Here is a 22,303-nt window from a genome sequence, read left to right on the forward strand (position 1 = left end):
ACGGTGAACCATGTTCAGCTATCATGTCCCCCCACCCCCACCCCTCTGAGTCTTCTCTATGCTAAACATTCCCAATCCCCTCAAGCCTTCTTTAATCTCTTCTGAATGTTGCAATTTATGGGCCTCAGAAGTCAAATGTGGTTCCCAGAACATATTCAATATTCTATTCGTCAGCAGGAAATGCAGAAGACAGCAGAAGTATCACCTCCTTCTTCTAGCTTCTGGGCTTCTATTAATGCCACCCGAGGGCATGCTCACTTTCACATCACTGAGTCAGGCTGACTTCATACCAACTAAAATTATTTCTTCCATGACTGCTGCCGATAATCTATGCCTTCCCTTTATTTTTATTTTCCCCTGGCTTCCTGTTATTCGCCACTCTGATCATTCTGCCATTAAAGACATCTATAACAAATAAATAAATAAATAAATAAATAAATAAATAAATAAATAAATAAATAAATAAATAAAATTTTTAAACCAGGGCTGAAAGAGAAGCACAGTTCCTCATCCTGTGGAAAACCTGCTCAACCAGCCACAGATGCCCCAACAGTCCAAATCTTTAGTCCATTTAAAACAATGTTTCCTCCACAAAAATATCACACAGACTTTGCTAACTGCCTTTTGAAAGCAGGTCCTCCCCTCACCTATCTGCCTAGCAACCCCACACAAATGAGGCTGCAGGGTGGGTATGGCTCCTGCTTTGGGAGCCTATGCTAGTTAATCATCACTTTCTTTTCTGTGTGCCTGGAAACCTTTCATTCATTCCACTGACAAATATGTAAGACTCAGAATGGACGAGGCACAATAAGAGGTAATAAAGAAGAAGAGAGTGAGGGAGGAGGGTGAGCAGAACAGGAAGTTCCAACCCAAGGATCTTACATGGCTTCACACTGCTTTTCAGATCCCATCCAACCCCGTCTGGGCCACAGACTGTGCATAGAATGTGTGCAGGGATTGTGTGTTTAGAGCATGTGCAGAGAGACTGTGTATGCAAAGACTGTGTACAGCATATGCAGAGAGACTGTGTGTGTGTAGAGTGTGTGCATAGTGTGTGTAGATTCCTGTGTACAGAGACCATGTGCGCAGTGTGTGCATGGAGAATGTGCATGGATGCTGCATTCCCCCAGTGCTGGTCACCCAAGTATGGACAATGCAGAGAGACTGCGTGTGTGTAGAGTGTGTGCATAGTGTGTGTAGATTCCTGTGTACAGAGACCATGTGCGCAGTGTGTGCATGGAGAAAGTGCATGGATGCTGCATTCCCCCAGTCCTGGTCATCCAAGTATGGACAAAATAGATGTGAGTTCAGATCCCAGCTCTGCCACAGCTCTGTTTGTTACTGCTGATATGGTCTCGTGCTAGTGACGTAACTTCTTCAAGCCTTAACCTCTGGCTGTATAAACGAAATAACGACTCTAGAGGCGACCACAGCTGTTGATGAAAGCAGTGTCCGTAAAGGGTCTGATGCCGTAAAGGTCAGGCATTTGGTCCTGCCTAAACATTGCGTTTTCTTCTTTTGCTTCCCTCTCGTCCCTGTTTGGGTCTCAGCCATGATGCCAGGTCAGTGTGGACTGTGGACCGCCATGCGGCAGGGAAGAGAAGGGTTGCTATGGAGACCCAAGTCATGCTGGTGGACTAGAACATCTCACAGAGTTGCAGGACTGAGGCATGAGGAAAACTAAAGGATCAGAAGAAGGAAAAATAAAATGGATCTGGCACAAATCCAGCATAACTGAAGGACAAGTGGCAGTCACACTAGGAACCACCATTTACTGGAGTGCTTACTGCATGCCAGGCCTGACTAGGAGTTGGACATATGTGTTAACTTACTTAACCCTCACATCACCACCCTGGTGTAGGTACCAGTACTGCCCCCAGGGAAGGAGAAGGAAACAGGCCAGGAGAGAGGGTCCACAACAGGTCACTGACATAGCACAACGTGGTCCCAGAGAGTCTGGCTACAGAGCCCACCGTGACCTGCCTCCAAGGTAATGGGGGCCCCCACATGTTCCAGGGTCAGGAGCAAAGGCAGGCAAGAGCACAGAGCAAAGAGCAGAGTGTAGTGGCAGAGGCGACCTGATGTGGGCTCCAGGCCAGTACTGGGGGGCATCTGGAAAAGCCTTTCTGAGAAGTGGCTGAGGGACAACCCACCTGGATACAAGCAGCTTCTGAAAAGGGCTGAACTTGGCCTCATGCCGCTGTCCCGCAACCATCTTCACAGCAGACTGCACCTTACCTTAAGCTTAGCTTCAGTGCATATGGTGAGAGGCACACACCCTCCATATGACAGGAGAGACCACAGTGGGTTCCAACACACATTTTCCCAATAAGTTCAAAACAGCTCGTTTCCCCCCAGAGTTGGAATAGATGGCTGTTTCTTCAGCTGTGCATCAGAGGAAGCGGCTGGTTTGAGTTTAGGGGCCATGAAGAGAACTCAAATGCTCACGCTTAGATGCCAGAATCCAGGTGCTAGAATCCAGGCAGTGAGCAAGGTGATCTTCTTAGAAGAGGCACTGGGGAAACAAACCAGCTCAGGGACAGTAGGTGCCAGGCCCCATCTACCCTCCTCACCTATGGCACCCACATAGAGAGAGGACAACAGGCATGGCTGACATCGGCGTTTCCTTCTTGCCAAGCACATGGTTACCCTCCTGTCAGTTCCGTCTACATGGAATGCACCCTCAGCACACAGCCTGCCCCTTGCCTGCATCCCAGTATGCTCCTCCACACAGGTACTATCCTCCAAGAGCCATCTCTTGATTGGCCACACGCTTTTTCTGGGAACCTCCATGCATACCTGCACTCCACAGACAGCCCATATCTGTTCTGCTCTTTTGGAAAACCCAGTGTGCTTGTGAGCAGGTGTGCTGGACTCTTTTTATGCTTTCCCAGATTCTCAGCTCTAAGGATTTATGTCCTTGGGATCCTCATTTATTCAGGTTTTCTGACGCAGGGCAATTCAGCTATAGAACCTTGGAAAGTCTGATTATAAGAAACTAGAAATATTTATAATTGTTCAGTAAGGTGTAGGTAAAATAGGGACTAGAAGAGGCAACTCATGTGTACATATTATAAATGTTGTTGGGTAAATGTGCAACAAAATGGTAAGAGCAAACATGCAGTACTTACTATGACTCCAAGAAGAGCTACCAGGGTTTTGTTCAGATGATTCCACTTAATCCTCACTAGAATGCTCTGAGGTGGAATCATTGTTATTCCCTCCTTCTAGATGGGAGAGGCCACTGATGGGCTCAAGGCCTCACTAGTATGTGGCACAGCTGTACTCCTAACTTCTGGCTCCTACTGTTCTCTTTGGAACTTTGACAAGAGGCCTAAGAGGAAAAGACACTCCATTTATATTTGAGTTCCTCAAATTAAAACCTCAACTCTATCTTTAAAATTATTTATGTAACTTACAAAACAAATGGTGTAAAATTCAAATTTGTGTTTCATGGGGGGGTGTGGTGGGGTGGGTGGCGTTATAGTCTTAACTTCTTGAGTTGCCCTCCCAGAAAGAATCATGAATATTTATAGTTCTTTATCTTTTTACAGGGTGCAGATGCCTTTGAGCCTGACAAAAGCTATGCATCTGGTCTCTTTCCTACAGAAAATAAATATAGATATAAAAAGATTTTCTGCTTACCATTTTGAGTTCCAGAGGGTCTTGGCTCACAGGAACTCAGGTTAAAAACCTCTGATGATAAAACACGGCACAACAGACTCAAACACAGAAGGGTACAAACTTTCTGCAGACATCATGCACATAAGCAGCACTTCCAGCTCGGCACGAGGACACAGTGGCTGGGTGCTCTGCAGAATTTGTTAGCATGGTAATGTTAACCAGTCAGCCAAGGGATGGGTGGAGGCAGCATGGGCCCTAAGACCTGCAGGTGTGAAGGACGAAACACAGGACAGCTACCCACTTGTCTGCCATACAACAGGTAGAAAAGTGGCGATGGGACTAATGGATCGTTGTCACCAGCGTCATAAACATTTAGTGTTTATTATGTGTTAGGCGCTGTGTTAAGCCCTTACATTTAATAGATGAAAAACAGTTGAGGAAACTGAGGCACAGAACCATCAAGGAACCTGCTGTATGTCAGACTTCTAGCAAGTTGAAAAGCCAAGGTTCGTACTCCAAAAGTTGCTCGAAAGCCTATGCTCTTAAATTCGTCAGTCTGCACCTGCAAACTTGGGCTCTTCCATGTTAAAACTCAACCTGAGGAACCAGACCAAAGAAGAGCTGTCGTGCAGCCCTCTACCAGTGGCCACACACCAAGGTCGAAGCAACAGAGCTGCCAATTTGTCAGTTTCCTTTACCAGCTCCTTCAAAGGCAGGTGCTAAACGTCTTCTAAATTCTTCCAGTCCCTGGCAGAAAATACTCAGCACATAAAACACATTTATACTCTGCTGCAGTGCATTCCCCATCCCAGGTCACTCCTTTTTGTGGTGAAAACTAAAAGATTTTTTAAAAGTGTGTGACCAAAAAGAACTGTGTCATGTTCATTTTGGGTTCCCGAAGCCTAGCAAGGCTCCTAGCTCCACAAATGTCTGCAGAATGAGTGATACATTCTATCAAGAATGTGTGATTCTAAAATAAACATTAAGGAACAGCTACACCTACAACTGATGGTTATGATGTATTAGAAGTTTTTTAAAAAAACTTAGTGAATTTTCTCACAATTTTTACAAATGTTTTGGTATACACCAGAAGCACACCCCAGCCAGTAACTGCACACAGTTGGCAATCAAAAGCAACCTGCTCCACAAAAGGTGAACAGATTAGCAAGGGCATAGAGTTTGTGGCCAAAGGCAGATTTTTATTATTCAGGTTAAACATATGCACTCAAAAGCATGAAATGCTGCCCTACTGACATTTTTTAAAAATAATCTTATTTGAATTATAATATTAACTATAAGGAAAAAATATTTGTGAACATGACCAGGACCAGCACGTACACCTACAGAGGGTGGGAAACCACAAATAAAACTGACATATCACAGCCTGATCTCAATTTAATTTTCCTGGGATCCTAGCTCTGGGTAGAAATTATGCTCTGGGAACGATATAAAACCCCTTATTTGCAAGCCAAGGGCAAGAGTTGTATCAACATAGAACAGTTCTCCAAATCCTCCACCCATCACAGCAAGTACTGTTCCCGTCCACCAGGTGGTGCCCTGCACCACACTGTTGCTCCACAAATAGTACAGTACGTCAAAATGACAACAGCCTGGCTTTAAGATGATTTGTCTCTTGAGGATATACATTTGGTTTAAGTTTCCACTGCAAAGTTGAAGTTCTTAAGATAGGTCATGCAGATCAATTGCTCCTGTAATCTGAAACTCAAAAGAGCAAGTAATATCTAAACAAGGGGAAGGGGTGGCCCTGAGCTTATAAGGTTCTCTAAAAGCCAGGAGACAGTCAGCCTGGCTACCTCTAATCTCATCATCAAAACTGTTACCTTGTCCAGTTTCTGCTTCACATCAGCAAAGAGAAGAGTGAAATCAATGATGGGCAGTACAAAGGGAGAACATACACTGTACTTCCATACCACTTGATAGATGTCAATAATTTACATTCAACAGAAAACACTGCTTGATAATATTCAAACTCCAAAAGTGTAAGTGCTTTACTAAAACATTTTCCCCCTGTTGGTAAAAACAAAAGCAAAGGACTCAATGTGCATTTTATCAAGAAGCTCTGAGAAAGAGGGTTTGGTAACAAGATACCCCGCCTTTCCTCCAAAGTCATCTTTCAACTGAGTGAAGAGGAATAAAATGCAGAGCGTGCTGGCCTCAACCAAGAATATAAATGTTCAAATTCCATGCAAAATCCAGGGCCTGTTTCATCATTCCCTGTCCTCCAAAAAGCATAGATTCCTTTCCTTCATTATGGTCTTCTTCAGAGTAAATAAGGCATGAAACTTAAAGCACTTCTGTACACGTGCAAAAAAACAAAACAAAAAAAGGCAGAAAATATTATTTCAAGTAGTTACAAAACATTCAAAAATTCTTTGCTTGAAAAAAATGAAAATAAGATAGACTTGTTTCTAGGATTTAGAAAAAAACTAACAAATTGCTAACTGCAAAGTTTTATAAAATGGGGGCTAGCCTGATAAAATTCTTAAATGTGCAATATAGCATAAAATAATTTAGTTCCTAAGAAATCATTTGCTAGAGAAAAATCTATGTATAAAAACCTAGAAAACTAATGGTTAGATACTAACCTGTGTATTACCGATTTTTATTTCAAAAATCAAATTGTATCTCTTCATCCTACTTTTAAGATTTACTGCTTTACTTGTACACAAAAATTTTTAAGTCTTATATCTGAATGTTATATTCAGAACTCAGTTTGAAAGCTTTAAAAGTAAAACCGGTATATACTATTTAAATCCCTTTTAACAGTCTTTGAGATCATTAGGTAAAGCATCTGAAACACCACATACATACAAATTTCCTTTCTTACCATAGACACAAATTTCAGTTAAAATCACATAACAATTTGTAAGCGATAAAATTGTCATCAAAATGTAACGCAAACTGTCCCCCAAAGACACGGATACACACTCTAAAGGGACACATGTAGCAGTGTACCCAAAAAAGGAAAGTAAAACTTCATAGTGTTCAAGAAACCCTTCGAAAACTCTATACTACGCGTTAGTATCTGATGAGTACGATTTCAAAAGTGTCTATACGGAATGATTAATGATTGGTAAAGTGTTATCTTTCTACACTTAAAGTTTTGTTACAATAAAAAAAATGGACAAATTTCCCCGAGAACTGGGGCATAAGCAACTGAAAATAAAATGCCCAATTTGCAGTTGTGAGGTCAATGTCCTAATAATTAGATTTAAAACAAATTTTAGATTACGGTTTTTAATTTTTTTAAATTTATACACTATGATTGTGGTCTATTTCAATAATTAAACCAACTAAAAAAATTTTCCTCCTTGCAAAATTAAGAATCTCCATATATACTAATAAATAATGTAATGCTTATTTTGTAAAAATCCAAAAACCTGTTTAAATTTTCCTGGCAACTAAGTATGTATTTTGTTTTTTAGTTGGAATCTATAAATACAAATGTAATTTCTGTGCCTGTGCGTATCGTTGAAAACAAGCACTTTGGGGATTCCTGTAACAATCACTAAGGCTCTTTAAAAAATGCAAAATGTCATCCATATTGAAGAATTCCTCTTTAACCCTTATTTTCAATTATAGCCAAAGGTTTGTTTCAGAGCCACAGAAACCTGCATCCCTCTCTCGGCAACTGCGTCTGGGGAGAAAACATTATTAAATGTCACATCTGACTGTCAATTTCCCCAATTCACTTCCTGCGTGTTTATTATCAGACTCTTAATCATGCCTTTCGCAAACTTATTTATACTTTTACACAAACTTCCAAAGTTTTCCCAATTTAAATAAAAACCCACAAAAACTGCGGGAAATGTTTCGCTTGAAAGATAAAAGTAAACTGGTCCAAATGTACATATGCAATAATCAGTGTTTACTTTTGTTGCTCACTCAGCTTACAGCACTTTCAGTATCTGCACTCAACTTAATTTTCTTGTTGCTTAAAAAAAAAAAGGAGGTAACATTTTCTATCTCCCCCGTTTTGCTCTCAAAATATAAACTCATTTAATGCAAAGCATTCCTGAATCAGGCATGTTTTAAACTACAAGCATATCTAGTCTCAACAGCATTCATATTACATATGAAATGCCATTTCTTTGAAAACTTCAGTCTGAATATTTTGTAAATCTAATTTTACTTTCCCTAATAAACAGAACACATTTTGCTCTGCAAGACCCAATTACAATTTTAGTAAATGAAAATAGCAAAAAATAAAATAAAATAAAATAAAATCTGATGCTACAATACTAAAGGAGGAAAGAGGGAAAAGTATGAATTCATTTACTTAAAATTTTGGGGTTCTCTAACCGGTAAGCACCTCTACTATAGATTTTACACTACATTTATCAAAATATGACATACCTTTTGCCTGGGAACACTTTATCAGTTAACAGTATCTATGAGAGAGGAAGTATACTTTAGGTAAGTAAAATACTAGAAACTATTTGTGCTGCCCTTGTTCAAAGCTGTTTAGAAAACTGGGCCCTGTGCTTTTTAAATCATCATTAAAAACGGTCTAAAGGCTGTGATATAGTTAATCCACAAGCTAAGTGATGTCATTTAATCCCAGAGACAGAAATTTGTCTCTCCAAGGGGATCTAAGGCATTCATAGATGTAATACAGTAATACATGTTAAAGGTAATAAAACTATAAAGAAATATTTCCTAATAGAATGAACACATTTTAAAGTTTGTATGACTGGCAACAGAAAAGACTTTTTTACTATTAAAAAAAAAAAAGTCTCCTGACAAGAGATTCTGGGTTTGAAGTATGTCACACCCCAGTTCCCCAGCCATGAATCCCAGTTCATTTTTTAAAATGAGGTCTATTTCCTGTAATTTTAGATATTTTAGAGTACAATTATTTTACATTTTTATGATGCCTTTGGGGTATCATTACAAATATTTTTATGTGTTTAAACTTAGGAAAGTAAAATTAAGTAATAGCTTCTCTTAAAGGGAGCTGTCAATTCTCTCCTGAACAAAAATCTTTGTTTTAAAGCAATCTAGAGATTTATATCCCTAGTAACCATAGAAATTAATCTTAAGCTTTAGAAAAAAATTGCATAAAATGCTCCTTATTTAATTAAAATCAGAGCTCTGCTCTTTAGAAATAAGGACCCTCTTTTGAACAGAAAGACCTCTCTCCATAGAGTAGAATTGTTTTAACTCAAGGTAGCATTCTTTGTGATAAATTAATCAAAGACATGTTTAATTGGCTCTCGAATTCATGTGCATACAAAGTTAAATACTTTGTTGGAAAGGATTTGCTCAGGGAATATATCCACTAAAAACTTCTGGTAAGAAGAGAAAGTGAAACACATAGAATCCAAACCCTATTTGTATATTATCTACTAACTGTGGGTATAAAAAGAGCAAGCAAAGAATTTAACAGGAAAAATTAGGAGAACCACTCCCAGCAGAACTCGCTCTGTTTTCATCAGGAAACTGGAAATATTACTCGCTGTGCCTTCATATGAAGACTCATCAACACCTCATAACTCAAACTTCACCCTGTGATGACTATCACTCTATTTCACACGCACTGAAATAGAGATAAGTTCTGAATTCTTTCACCATCTGACTACGAAGTTTAGCTCAGATTTAGAAGCCAGTCAGGGACGTCTGGGGAGACGGCAGTGTTCTCCCCGGCAGGATGCTTTCTTCCCCAGCCCCCTGAGAGAACGTGTGCCTTTGAGGGACGGTCAAGACAAGCTCCACAAACTTTGTAAAATGTCAAACGTTTCAAGGTTTATGAAACTCAGGTTTTGAAGAAATCTGGTGAACTTTCAACGAGATTTAAATTTTATAGCTTCAAAGTTTTTGCTGCATAATGAATATTTTTAAAATGTAAGCCACATTCTGTTTCCACTATATTTTCTAAAACCCATTCATTTGGACTTTTTATTTTAGAAAACTAAGATAAATACAGAAAAGATTAAGAGCTTAGTGTAGAATCAGGAAACAGATTATCAATGATCACGTCAAAAAACAGATTTGTAAAGTTCTCATACAGTATGTTGTAAACACCAAGTAAAGTGCAAGCTATAAACGCTTCTGCTGACAATCAAAGTCTCTGAATAGATCTGGAATAGGTGTCTCTCCAAGTGAGTTTAGGCACTGCTAAGGATGCTAAACATGTATTATTTTCTCTAAGCAATCCACTTTTTGGAAAAGACACCGGCATTTACTCCCCAAGCTGTTCATAGCTAATTTCACAGTCCTACAAGGGAAAAATCCCCTAAGCGTTTTAAGAGAGTTAAGATGTCTTGTATAGGTAATAGGTTGCAAAATGGCATAGAAAATGATAAGGAATTATAAATGATATGGATAGGTGGTTTCCACTGCATTGGACACCAGAGTGCGTTCATCTTGGGGATTCTAAATACTCTTTCCAGGGCAGGGGGGTGTGCGTCAACGGTAGGGGAGGGAGACGGGGCACAGCAATGGGCACAGGGGTCAGGAATTTTGATTGCGCATTAGAAAATGACACATTTTACCATCTTCATTGAAGGCGGGACATCCCCTCTAGCAACCAGGCCCCAAATTAAATAATATATAGTATGCGTCAATGAACTGGTTTCACTTTTAATTCAAATTACAGTCATTGACAAGGACAGAAAATCTAAACATCTATTCTAAAGTATCAGTAGAAAATTATGTTCAGTTTAAAAATATTCTCAAAGCATAATGCCATTTTGAAGCTTTAACAGTATTAGTAAAGACAAAATCTCAATGTCTACTTGAGGTAGAATTGTAATACCTTGCTTTCCCCTCTGCTTTTAACCTTACACGTGCAAGAACTTATGAAAGAAACAAGAACCCCATTTTCACAGAATACACAAGAACTGGAAAGAGGTTCGTGGGCTTAACCACTGTTTTGTTGGTATGTTCTTGGCTCTTCTCTCTCTCTCATGTAAGAAAAATCAACATGGTAATATATGCTCTTTCTCCTACCTCCTTAACTCCATGTCCCATGGCAGCTTCCTTTAGGACTTTACCTAACAGCCAAAAACTCTGCCTCTGGATCAAATATTCTAGGCCCGCAAAATTGTTTTGAAAGGTTACAGAAGACAAACAAGAATGGATGGAGGCAATAATGCAAATGTTATTAAGTAAAAAGGAGCAATAATCCCAGCAGTCAGAAAGTCTTTGTTAAACACCTGTTTGTATACCGGGATACAGGAGTGTTCCATGCAAAGCATGATCTGGGCTCACTCCATGCCCCTGGTCAAGTCACTTGTTTATGCTTCAGTTCCCTTTCTTGAAAAAGGACAAGATTGCATTCCCTAATCCTTAAGGTCTATTTGAGCTCCAGAAATTCCATGATTTTTTGAATTTGACTAGAAACTGAATAGTGTATTTTCAAGCAAGTGTTCACATCCCAGTTTTATGGTTAACTAGAATTTAATATACAAGGAAAATAATTTTGCATTTATTTCTTTAATATCTTTTGGGAGAGGAAGGACAAAAGGAGAGGTAGGGAATCTCAAGCAGGCTCCACACTGAGCACGGAGCCCAACTCGGGGCTCGATCCCACAACCCTGAAATCATGACCTGAGCCAAAATCAAGAGTGGGCCGCTTAACTGACAGAGCCACCCAGGTACCCCCGGCATTTATTTCTAGTAACCTACTATACGCATTCTATATTTTCACATACTTAATCTTCACAACAATCCTCTAATATTATCACCTTTGTCATTTTATCAGTAAGAAAACTGAGGCTCAGATAAGCTAGAGATGTAAAATTAGATCAGTCCAATTAACTACTCATGCTCTTTCCATACATCATGGGCTCTCCTCTGCCACGAAACAACAATATACTGAATCTCCCACTGAGAAACTGTAATCCAGTGCTTTGTGTGTATAAAACACTGTGCCAGGTGGGATGCACACAGGCGAGAAGCATGTCCCTCTCCCCTGGTCCCATTTAGGGGCTAATTATAACAAGCCATTGAAAACACTACACCTGCCATGAAATCATAAACTGGACGGGAAAAACAGGGAGGGGGTGACCTGGGAACTGGGAAACAGGGAGAAGAGGAAAAGACTTCACTGGCCTTAGATACAACCTGGTAAAATTTATGTCTCTCTCCACAAGCTATCCAGATGATTCTAACGTACGAGCAAGGCCAAGAACCACTGATGGTAGGAGCATAGGAAAGAGGACTTCGGAGTCAGTCATGAGCTCTGCGGCTGTTCCCCAATGACTTAAACTATCTTTGCCTCAGTTTCTCCATTTGTAAAATGGGGAAAAATAATAGTACATACCACACAGAGTGCATGAGGATGAAATGGGTTATTTTCTGCAAAGGGCTCAGAAAAATGCCTGGCATATTAACAAATACTATGCAAATGCTGGAAGGCCTTAAATGCCCAGCAAAGGACTTGCTGCAAGCCAACAGTGTTAAATGTTCTCTTACACAGAAGTGACAGAAGATGACAGCTTTTCTTCTTTCTTCCTTTCTTATTTATTTACTTACGATTTTATTTATTCATGAGAGATACAGAGAGAGAGAGAGGCAGAGACACAGACAGAAGGAGAAGCAGGCTCCACACAGGGAGCCAGCCCAATGTGGGACTGGATCCTGGGTCTCCAGGATCACACCCCCAGGCTGAATGTAGCGCTAAACCGCTGAGCCACGCGGGCTGCCCATTTTCCTTTCATATTTAAATCGTATATTTAAATGCAAAAAAAAATGGTAACCTTTTACAAATAGGAAAACAATAATAATAAAATTCATTTTTAGGGAAAATAATCTGTTGAATAAACTGTAACAAGTAAAAAAATTTTTTAAAAGGAGATTCTCATAGTACCCTAGTGGAAAGAAATAGAACAAGTCAAAACAGATACAATAGTTCAAAATAAAATGACAGAGCACAGGGGCGCCTGAGTGGCTCCATCGGTTGGGCGTCCAACTCTTGATTTCAGTTTAGATCATGGTCTCAGGGTCTTGAGATGGAGCTCTGCTACGGATTTCTTGCTTGGCAGGAAGTCTGCTTGAGGTTCTACTTTCTCCCTCTGCAACCCCCCCCCCCCACTCCCTGCCCTGCGCATGCGCTCTCTTTCAAATAAATACATCTTTTAAAAAAATGACAGAGCATAGTGGTGCTGTCAATAGACACACTACAGGCTTGAAAACTATACATCTAAAACACTGGGATGGTGAAGGAGGACATCTGTGATAATCAGATTATGTGGTTTTAAAAACTCCTATAATTGAATTACATTTCTTTAAATAAGTGCACCTTCATCAACATCTTTGTAATACTTTCAAAAACAAGATTTCTCCCCTTTTTTTCCCATTTATTCTTTATATTCTCAAAATGAAGAAACTGAGAGCCAGAGGGCCTGCCCGAAGCCACCGCTGACCTGAAATGAACCCTGATTTCTTCAACAGCAGCCCTGGCAGTGAGGTCTGGGGGAAAACAGAGACCTAGCAAAAAGGTGAAGCAGCATCTAAAACCCGCCGAGGCCACTCACATCCCACTCACATCCCGGTCATCCCTCGTCTCAGAACACAGCCTGGGGATATCCTGTGGTGGCCGCCCGTTCCTGCATGAGCTGGGGAGTGGTTAGGAAAGCCCATCGCTGATCCATCATTGCTTCCTCCTAAACTACTCCAGCCAATCCAGCAGCAAGTCCTGCAGTTTCTTCAGCTTGAGTGGCTCCTAAATGCAGCCCTTGCCAGTCATCCCATCAGCTTCACCCACGGCAACTCCTCACTGCCATCCTTTTGCAGGCTTGCTGGGTTGCAATCCAATGTCCATGCTCCCACACCTCCCACGGAGCGAGCCCAAGCCTCATGCGGGGAGGAGGAGCTGGGCCTGGGGTAAGTGTGCTATTTTAAAATCAGCTTGGAGTGTCATTCTAAGCCTCACATGATGCTGCCCTACACAACAGTGGGCAGAAATGCTGACGTTTTATCTCTAACCCTTTCCATGCTAAATAACTGTAGCACCACCATGGGTTTGGAATTTTAAAAACTTGACCACCAGCCACATTAAACCATGGTGTGGTGTGAAGACTCCAATTCTATAAGCCTTGAGCACTTACGGTATGCAAAGAACAGATGCTCAAAGAGCTAGATGAAGGGTGTGTGAAGCGGGGACTTACATGCCTTTTGCAGGAGGTAGAGAGAAGGTCCCCTCCCACGCCAAGGCAAGTCAGTCTATATCCGAGACGGCTTCACAGAGTGCTTGGCCAATGTGAGAACTGGCTTCTTTATGTTTTACACATAAATGAAATGCATAAAACCAGCGTGTCGAGCAGCACAATGTCTGAGGATTGTGGTTGGGCCTGCCACCCCGGATCCGCTATGACCCAGACTGGCTGTATGAATGCATGATCACAGACACGCAAGAGAACAATCACCCAGACTCCCTCTCAGGCCCCACAGAGCCAGGGGAGCTGTGAAGAAGCCATGACACCCCCACCCAAGCCCCCCAGGATCTATACAAGAAGGCCTCTTTCATTAAGGTTTATGATAGTGTGACCTCTGATTTAGCTCTGAGGCTCAGGCTGAATTGCCAGGATTATCAAACAATATGCCAATAAACAGCACAGATTTCTAATTTCAAGATGTTTATAACACATTATCAGTGGAGCAATATGTTAAGGAGGAGTGGAGAGGAGGGGAAGTGCTAAAGAAACCTAGAAAAAAATGAAGTCACTGTTCAACGTATTCAGCACTGACTCATAAGGCCCCAGAACCAGAAATGTTCTTTGTTATTCTCTTATTAATGCCAAAAGCATCAACAGACAACAGAACACTCATTCAAGGGCGCTCATAGAACACTATGCACCAGGTGGTGTTTACTGTCCTACGAATATTAACTCACTGAATTCTAACAACTTTATGAGGTAAATAGCACTATTACCCATTTACACATGATGAAACTGAGGCACAAAGACTTCAATACTGTTCCCAATGTCACTTAGCTAACATGCAGCATACCTGGATTAAAACCCAGTTAGTTAATCTGGCTCCGGAATCTTTGTTCTTAAGTACTGTCTATATTGCCTATCATACTAGAACTTATAAAATCTGCCAATAAAAGAGGTGTCCACTGATCATCAGAATCACCTTGTCATACCATCCTGAGATAAATCTCCTGTGCCTAGAATGAAATTTATATTGTCCCTGCTGAGTTAAACTAAGATTCACTTTCTCTTCTAGACACAAGAATATAGGAAGTCAATATACCATCACAGCCAAGAGCATATTTCTAGGTGTTTACATGTGAAGGTATAGGATATGTGTCAAAGAGAGGTATGATTACTAATTCCTGGAACTGGACAGATGCTGTGGGTTCTTTCTACTTACTAAAAAAAAGTCACCTACAAGTTTAAAAACAATATTAACAAGGAAATTCAAACTTAACTCTGGTTCCATAGAACCTCAGTGCATACTGTTTGTCACCGTAAAGTTACACTCATTTATATACATCTTCTCTAAATTTGGAAGCTTTTTTTTTCTTTTTCTGAAAGAATAAAAAGTGGAGAGAACCACTTGCAGAAAGTAAAGAAAAGCAAAAAGGGTCAAAGTGACTCTTATACTTCCTTGCAAAGAGTGGATAACAAGACCAATAAAGATAATAAACCCCACACAATGATGACACTACTGCCAGTATATCAGCAAGGTTTCCCTCCTAGACTCGCTGTACTTTGAAACACTTCATCTCACCCACGTGTTTGGTATCTTCAATCCTCAGCACAATGACTGGCACACAGTCTCAGATGTCCATCAATATTTACTGAATTGCTTTAGTAGAAGAACATGTGTTTGGGCCACTTGTGGCCCAATCCAAAATCAAAGACCTCATAATCTTTCCAAGGAATACAGTTCTGTGATGTTAATTCACTGATATATAATACCATTGTTAAGACAACACAATTAACTAATAAAACAAAGGCAGTCAGGACATTTAGCAAAGATAATAAGAACAATCAGCTTATATTCAAATAGGTATAAATTAGTATCCTAAAACATTAAGCATGTTAGCAAAGCAGCTTAAGAAAAAGATCTGTTTCATATTAGATGAAAAGAAAAGAGGGAGAAAAAGATGTGCATGACAAGAGACTGAACGCTGGAGAGACTGGCACTTCTCTGAGAGCCTCTGAGAAAGAGTTCAGACATCATGTATTTCCAAGGACTTAGGGCTATTTCTGCAAGAAGACAGCAAGCCCACCTAGATAGCATATTCCAGCTTCAGAATCCCTTGGTTATAACATATGAAACAAAATACACAACTAGGCCAAACTGGGAAATGAAGAAAAATGGTGCCACTTTCTTAGCCAGGGGACAATTTGAGTCTATCCTACCTAAATTTACATAAAACAAACATTTCAAAAATTTACCCCAGTGCCTAACAAACTTTCCTTAAAAGATCTTTTCTTTTAAATTAAAAACAGTAGCTTTATTAATGCACAACCCATTTCAAATCTGAAACACAACTCTAAGCCATACCTTGTGGAATGGAAAGCCATAATTGTAATGTGGAATGAGACCAACTGAAATCAATGTAAGATATTTGAAGTAAGTAAATACTTTTTTTTCCTAGAGGGTAGTATAAAACGTATGAAATTACAGTAGTAAGAAGTCATTAATTTGAAATTATAAAGTGGAATTGAGGACTTCAAAATATTTATAGATTTTTTTTCAAAGAATTTTGAAAGCAAAGAAAACCGTATCATGCTCTGGAAAAGCTTACCTTTTAGAAAAACAACATTCAGTGTGCACAGCTGCTTGACCATGTACTGCAAAGCAACAGCAACATGGGTCCCACCAAGCCCAACACTGATTGAAGCTGTGTTTTCAGGTTCACACATATTACACTGACTGGTTTCTACACAAACATTCATTATTTAATAGCTAATCCAATTTAATTATTAAACCTGAACCAGGTGAGAACAGGAACTGTGTCAAGTTACCTGTAAAATGGAATACTGTGGCAAGCAGATTTATGAAAATTCCGGCAAAGAATCACAGCAGCACGTTACCTCCAAGTCAGAAAAACTAACTACCAGGCACTCAAAAATGTTTGCTAAATGAAAGACTAAAGGAATGTTCGTTCAATGGGGGAAATGGCTTTTCAAATTTATTTTTTCCCAATAAAATGACTTCATTAAAACTGCAGTTACTCGTGGATCTCACCCGACTGCCCATACTCAAGATGGGTCCCTGTCCCCCCACCATTAGGACTCTGTGGGTGGGGGTGGGCGGCGGGGGTGAAAGGGTGACGGCAGCCGTGTGCAACTTATCTGAGCACAAGCATCAGAGACTGAGTATGTATGATCCTAACCTCAAAGGGATTTTAAAGTGGGCTTTTCATCACTTGGTATTACAAAAATATTTGCCTCTTCAACTATATTTAAATTTCTTTTTTAATAACTTTATTTTCTGCTTTTTGTGGAAAATGTAAATATAAAGAAGAAAATGAATCAATCCATCATAATATCATCACCCAGAAATAAGCTTTTACCATTCTGATGTATTAGGACTCATTTTATGCACATATCCTTTATATAACTGAAACCATCATATGTATACAATTCTATACTCTTACTTTAATTGATACCATGATGAACACTTCCCCATGTAATTAAAAATTCTTCTAAAAATTACTGTCATGGCTATGTAAACATTTCACTGTTTAAATTCACCATAATTTGACTGTTTCTCTATTGTTGAATGACTGAATTGTTTCCTCAAATTTTTCCTCAAAGGATAAATTATGCTGTAATGAACATCTTTTTGCTAAACCATAACAGAATATTTTTATATAATGAATCTTTATCTGACTCGGTAATTCTTTAAGATAGAGTTTTAAGAAGGGAATGACAAGGCAAAAGTTACTAACAGCTTTAAATATATCAACATACACCACCAAACTGCTTCCTAGACAGAAGAGGGCCTCTGCCTTCTGGGGCATCCCAGTCCCAGGCATGCAGCAGTGAACAGTGCTGCCCGACGAGGCTGGCATCCCTCTGGGCACTGGTGCAGAATGACCGCATTTGAAAGCAGTACACAACATGATTATCCTAGTATCACTAAGCCCAATGTCATTTGCTTCAGGTTAATGATAATTTTCTATACTACAAGGCAGAGTAAGACTTCAGTTTCCTCATCTGGAAAATGAAGAGAGTCAGGCTGCATGGCCTCTAAGGCTGCGATGAGTTCCCACAGGCTAAGATCTTATCTGTCATCATGCAGACACCATGTGTGCTGGAGCTGCCAGGACACTGACACAAGAATAAAATGTAACTTAGTCACATGAAGTTGTTCAGCTGTTACTCATCTTATTTCTCCTGGAGCAAATCACGAACAATAACTCTGCAAATTGGAAATACTTAAATACAATTGCCATCCTGTTTTATAAAAAGAAAGATAACATTTACTTCTGGTATTTAAATACCTAACTTAGTTTTGATCCTCAATTCAGGCTCTATAAAACTAGATGCAACAGCTGGAAATTCTGATTCAAAATTATGACTTCACAGAAAACCAGATGCTCTATTGAAGATAAGGTTTCCTGGAGAAGTACAGCGTTTTAAGAGGCGATCGAAAATCTGTATTAGATTTTCTGCAGAAAAGCAGAAATCTCCAGGATACTCCTAAGCATTAAGAATTTGTACATTACAGAAAGACGAAGCTGCCAATCTGCAGTTCACATTTCTTAACAGCAACACAGCACATTTATTTGATGCACGCACACAGGACTCTGTTACCCTATAGGTGTAACACGCTTACAAGTATCTGCCAGATCCTCAAAATCACTGCAGGCAAAAAGGAAACAAATGACAACTATTTTTTTAATCCCATGAAAATTACATTAGGATAAAAAGTACCAAAAACACCCTAAACATTATTTTAGCAGCAAATTCAAGCAGCTCCCTGTTACTTGAAAAACAGTAAAATTTACCTAAAACAACGTAATTAGGAAGACAGAAAAACAAGATAGGGAAAGTGGTATTATTATCAAGTCAGCAAGCTAGCTACTAAGTCAAAAACTTGTAAAAAAAATTCTTATTCTTGAAATTTAAAAATTAATTTCGAGCAATATAATACTATTGAGGAACAAAAACATTTTCCTTTTTATATCTTTTCAAAGGAAACTGAAAAAGTTAACAGATTTGGAGTCAAGTTTTACATAAAATTTTACATAAAAAGTTTGTCCCTGGATCTTGGTAAAAATTATGAGACGTCCTGAGTTGAGGAAACTGCGCTTGACAAAAGGACACAGCTCTTTGCACTCAGGCAGGCTGCAGCCATGGTGTGCAAAGCAGGAGCAGGCACCCCTGGGGGGGTGCAAGGTGACCTGTTAAGGCACACCTGGCACATACACCTTTAAGGGGACTGATGTCCAGCCCCCTCCTGAAGCGGCTCTGCCTGGGAGTCAGCTGAAACCCACATCCCCCAGGCTCTACTTTCCCACATGTCCTTCACAAGCACCTCTCCCACTTCTTAAGAGGCAAGGACGACACAGCCCTCACCACACCTGGATCTTACCACGGGACACTGTCCTGGAAGTACAAACCTCTAACAAAGGAACACTTGAAAATCCTGGGTCGGATGACAGAGGGAACGGCTCCTGACGGGACAACAAACCCCCTCCCAAGTCTATGGGGCATCCAGTTTTTTTCACTCAACAAAATGAAGGAAGGGCCTAACTGGGATGTCAACTGACAAATTATTTTTAAAGTTTTGATGGCAGTTTTGGCTTGTAACTCAGAGGAAGTTCAAGACTGAGAGGAGTGGCTGCGCCTAACAAACTCCTTCCATTCTTGTCCACTTCTTTACGCAAACAAAGTTTCTTAGCTCTTACGTTATAGGAAATGGAAACTAAGAATGTAGTTGATATTGAACATGGTCATAGCCCACAAAAAAGTAATATTCACCCACTTGCACATGATCTGATTAGGAAAAAAAAATCCATTGCCTTAAGAGGTTTCCTAAATGAAGTGACTTATTTTAATCCATAAACACTAATAGCAATTGCAAAGGTAACTCAACAGAGAACAATTACAGCATCTTGGTCACTGCTGGAGATTTTTTGAAAAACTAAGTTTCAAGACAAAAATTAAATTTCAATTTGCATACACATTTTCATTGCATAGAGGTATGAGAATGATCAATAAAAGATTTTCCCAATAAAAAATATACAATAAAAGGACTTTCATGCATAAACAGAGGTAAGATAATATGTGGGGGAAGTGAAATGAAAATACAAATTCAAGGAGAAAAAGGTTGTAAAATTTATGACTATAAGAAAGTTTTTTTCAAGGATTCTTTTCAACAAATGATGGGTTAATATCAAATACAGTATTTAGATTCTATGGGATACATTTAAATGAGTGACCAAAAGTTTCACTTTAAAATGTCAAGTTTTATAGTGTACTGGAAGTTACATCCTTTGCCACTATTTAAATTTATAGTGAAAAATTACAGATGTCACTATATATATGTATATACATACACAAATATATTTATGTGTGAAAAGTTACCTAGTTTTTTCAAAATTCTATTTTTAAAACATTTTATTTATTTATTTGAGAGAGAGACTGAGAGAGAGCAGGAGCAGTGAGGAGAGGCAGAAGCAGGCTCCCCGCTGAGCAGGTAGCCTGACAGTCTCCTCCATTCTAGGACTCTGGGATCTTGACCAGAGCTGAAGGCAGATCCTTAACTGACTGAGCCACCCAGGTGTCCCTCAAAATTCTTTTAAAGGATAAATGAACAAAAATGTTTAAAGGTCCCTGGTTTATGGTCTGATGGGGCGAAAGATTGAACATATATAAATAATTATAGATAATTAAAGTTCTGTGAAGCAAGAACATAGGGAAACTATGGTCATAAAATAGAGGGCAGCCCCGGTGGCATAGCGGTTTAGCGCCACCTGCAGCCCAGGGCGTGATCCTGGAGCGTGATCCTGGAGACCTGGGATCAAGTCCCATATCGGGCTCCCTGCACGAAGCCTGCTTCTCCCTTTACCTGTGTGTCTGCCTCTCTCTCTCTCTCTCTCTCTCTCTCATGAATAAATAAAATAAAATCTTAAAAAAATAATAAAATAGAGGTGCCCAGCCTAGTCTGGGGGGAAGGCCACAAAAAGTATGCCTCAATAGGATAAGTATTGTGCTGGTCTTAATAACTCTTATATGCCCAGGGTCTAGAATAAATGACTGAAGATGATGTTCGAACTAAGAAATAAATAAAAACAAGGAGTTGGCCTGGCAAAAACAGTTTCTGATAGAGGAACAGCATACGTAAAGGCTATGAGGCAGAGAACATGAAATGTTCAATGAATCAAGCTGGATCCTGCCATGCTTTAAAATCTATACTAGAGATTTTCTTTTTCCTGAAGAGGTAACTGGAAGGAAATATTTTAATCAGGGAAGTGACCTAATCAGTTTTACTTTTTATATATTTATCATCACTCAGGAAAAAAAAAATCATTGCTAATCAGGAACAAGAAGCAATTCAGTCATTCATCCATCCATCGAGTATTAGCTGAGCATCTATTTTGTGCCAGATACTCTATTGGGCACTTAGGATACAGGAGTAAACAGACAATGAAGCTCTGATAGAACCTGCAACCCATCAATAAGGATTTATGCTAGGAGAGTAGAAAGAGAAGCCACCTAAGAGACTAAGAGAAAACGCTACTTGCAAATTACACAGCTGACAAAAGACTCATCTCCATGACATATAAAGAACTCTCAAACCTAACACTAAGAAAACAATACTCAAGTTTAGAATGGGCAAAAGACTTGTACAGATACCTCACTAAAGATGACAAATAGGCACGTGAAAGATGTTCTACGTCATTAGCCATTAAGGAGATGCAAATTAACATGAAGTATCACTACATACCTACTAAAATTGCTAAAATAAAAAACGCCCAAAATACCAAGTGCCAAGTGCTGATGAGGAGATGGAGCATCTACAACTCCCACAATTGCTGATAATACACAATGGTATGACCACTGGAGAAAACAAGTTAGCAGTTAATTTTTTTAAAATAATAGCCTATTGAGATAGAATTCACACAGCACATAACCCACCCATTTAAAGCTATTCAGTGGTTTCTAGTATATTTACAAGTTGTACAACCATCACTCCAATAAACTTTAGAACGTTTTCATCACTCCCAAAACCCCATACCCACTAAGAGTCACACTCCCCAATCCCTCTCAGCCCTAGGCAACCTAATCGACCTTCTCTACATCTACCCATCTATGTTGCTATGGATCTGCCTATTTTGGACATTTCACATAAACGGAATCATACAACACATGGCCCTTAGTGATCAGCTTCTTTCACCTGGCATGTTTTCAAGGTTCATCCATGTTGTAGTAAGTACCAGTACTTCATTTCTTCTCCTTGCCAAATAATAAATTGAATGGATATATCACATTTTATTATCCATTCATCAGTTGATAGACATTTGGATTATTTTCACTTTTTGACCATTATGAATAATGTGGCTAAGAACATTTGTGCATAGGTAGTTTTTTTTATGACATTAAATATATACTTACTATATGACCTAGCTATCCCACTATTGGATATTTGCCCTAGAGAAATTAAAATTTATGCTGATCCAAAAACGTGTACACAAATATTTGTAGCAGCTCTATTCACAATTGCCAAAAACAAGAAACAA

At 39.5% G+C, this 22,303-nt stretch overlaps 1 protein-coding gene across 4 annotated transcripts in view; it reads right to left on the reverse strand.

Moving 5' to 3' along the window:
- The window catches only part of STX18 (syntaxin 18), a 125,809-nt gene that overhangs the window by 60,728 nt on the left and 42,778 nt on the right, over positions 1 to 22,303 (reverse strand). The window contains exon 1 of one of the 4 annotated variants that reach the window (XM_041753173.1): positions 16,355 to 16,467. The exons of the other annotated variants lie outside the window; for them this stretch is intronic. The gene's annotated coding sequence lies outside the window, so the exon portion shown is untranslated. Of the gene's footprint in view, positions 1 to 16,354; positions 16,468 to 22,303 lie in introns of those variants that run through there. 4 annotated transcript variants of the gene reach the window in all.

The sequence above is a fragment of the Vulpes lagopus genome, chromosome 4, assembly GCF_018345385.1.
Source record: "Vulpes lagopus strain Blue_001 chromosome 4, ASM1834538v1, whole genome shotgun sequence".
NCBI lineage: Eukaryota > Metazoa > Chordata > Mammalia > Carnivora > Canidae > Vulpes > Vulpes lagopus.